Source organism: Phascolarctos cinereus, unplaced genomic scaffold (genome assembly GCF_003287225.1).
Source record: "Phascolarctos cinereus isolate Bilbo 61053 unplaced genomic scaffold, phaCin_HiC Scaffold_2;HRSCAF=192, whole genome shotgun sequence".
In the NCBI taxonomy this organism is placed as follows: domain Eukaryota; kingdom Metazoa; phylum Chordata; class Mammalia; order Diprotodontia; family Phascolarctidae; genus Phascolarctos; species Phascolarctos cinereus.
The window spans coordinates 395,855,216-395,857,424 of NW_027555625.1; the positions used below are offsets into that span (position 1 = coordinate 395,855,216).

Here is a 2,209-nt window from a genome sequence, read left to right on the forward strand (position 1 = left end):
ACTCTTACTCTTCCAAAGTATTCAAAGACTTCCAGACACATTGCATGTTTAAAAAATGTCCTTTAATGCTGATGTCTCTCATCACTTCCAGACTTGCCCTTCTGCATTACTCAAATCTTGGGATTTATTGGCAAGATCACATGAGACTTGAGACGCAAAGGTCCATGTTTCACATGTGAGGCATTGATATTTAATCTTTCTTTCACAATGCTCTAAATATCCATTTATTACTTTTAGGCATAAGATGAAATGACTTTATATTACGTTTGCAAAGTCTGTGAAAACTAACCTTGTTCTTGTAAAAATTCAACTTGATTGAATATTTCTTTATTTTTTAATGGAATCCTCCACAGTCAGTTCTAGACAAAATCGTAAATCATGCAAAACTATTTAGTCTAACAATCATTCACTTTTCACTCTCACTTTCTTTTTGAAACCCATTTTGGATATCCCAAACTCATCCATATTACTTTAACATAATTCTCTGGTGAGCAGTTCACCTGTTGTCCTTAAGGCATCAAAAAAAAAAAAGCCTGGCTTTTTGGATTATGACTGCTTTCCTACCTATATGGACTATGTTCTTTGGGAAGTCTTTACATATCACTCCTCAGGGATCATACCTATGAATAGGACACATCTATCTTGCCCCAGGTGGCTAAGATAATATTGTCCGTTCCCAAAGATCTACTTGCTATACTGATAACCCCTGGGAGCAAAAGAAACCAAGTAGCCATAAAAACTTTTTTTTCATGGAATGATGGGGTTGGATTTGAATTCTGGAGGATTTAAATGGCTATAGAAAATGGGGCATGTAATGGCCGCCCAAGCCTCAGCAAGTCACATATGAAACAGATTTACCAAAACATCAAATTATGCAGAAAATCTCCAAGAGAAATAGTAATTCACCTATTGTTGGTAAAGAAATGATCTCTGTTTGTCCTGATAAGAAGAAGAAAGAAAATAAAGATAATTTTGTTGAAATATTATCTCCAGAAGTCACTTATAAAATTTTTAGCCAGCTCACCATTCAGAGTTCATGCTGGGCTGCAACAACATGTAAGAGTTGGACTCAGACAACCAAGAATTGTGATTACTTAAGGAAAAAACATTGTTTGACTGTTAGAACTATAGACATAGGTGGAAATCAAGGAAATGAATATTCATGGAGGGTAACACTATTGAGGAACTAGTGGAAGAGTAAGGTAAAGCATAAATGGCCAAGTGACAGATACAGCAACACTTGCTCTCCTGTTAGCCTACTAGGAAAAAAAAATATGTGCTCTATGGATGCAGATACCTGGGGGGAAATTCTAGAACCAGAACTTCAAAGATAAACTGAAAAATCTGGAAGAGGTCTCAACTTTCAAGAGTTGAAAGCAAACATTGTTATGGTACAAATGATCTGTACCTTTATTTACTCAGTCTTCATTTGTTTAATTTGTGATCTTTTAAAAGAACATTATATGAAATACAAATCTTTATTTTGTACTTTGCTCCTTCCCACCAAAATTTTTATTGTAAGAATGAAAATTTCAATGATGCTATTTCTAAAAGACATACTAAATTGCTGGATTGGTTTAAAAACAAAAACACAAACAAAATTTTCTCAATTTTACCATATAATGAGCCAAATTTTTGACTCTGAATTTCATAAACTCTTGACTTAGGCAGTGTTTAGAGGGAGTACCCAAGGACCTTAATAGTATCAGGAGTATATATGTGTGAATGTAAATATACACATACACACGTCTATGTACTTATAAACAGAAAAATGAAGGTTTGTGAGTATTATCTATCTATATTACACACACACACGCACACACACACACACACACACACACACACACACACACACACACACAAGAAGGAAGGTCTAGCCACCAATGCAGCTTGGTGGTTATAGGCAAAACCCCAGGAATTCACCATTAACCATGCCAAGGTTCCCAGAGAATGAGATCCCCAGAGGGGTAGTTTGCCTGCTAAGTCATCATCTATCACTTAGATTCTAGAATCTCCTTAATTAAATGATGTACAGGAGTTTTTCCAGGAGTTCAAGGAGAGTTTTGACAACCCCATCGCCTCCCTAACCTTACCCATAGCTGAGAGTAACTGAAAGATTTGCAGACTGTATCAGGGGATAAGTCATTCGCTTTCACTCTGATAACCATTCTCTCTTATTTCCCTGTCCAAACCACTCCTTCCTAGCAAT

General features: G+C 36.0%; 1 pseudogene; it reads left to right on the plus strand.

The window, feature by feature from the left end:
- Window positions 1-872: 872 nt before the first annotated feature.
- LOC110212307 (F-box only protein 48 pseudogene) lies at window positions 873-1,334 on the plus strand (annotated as a pseudogene).
- Window positions 1,335-2,209: the final 875 nt, after the last annotated feature.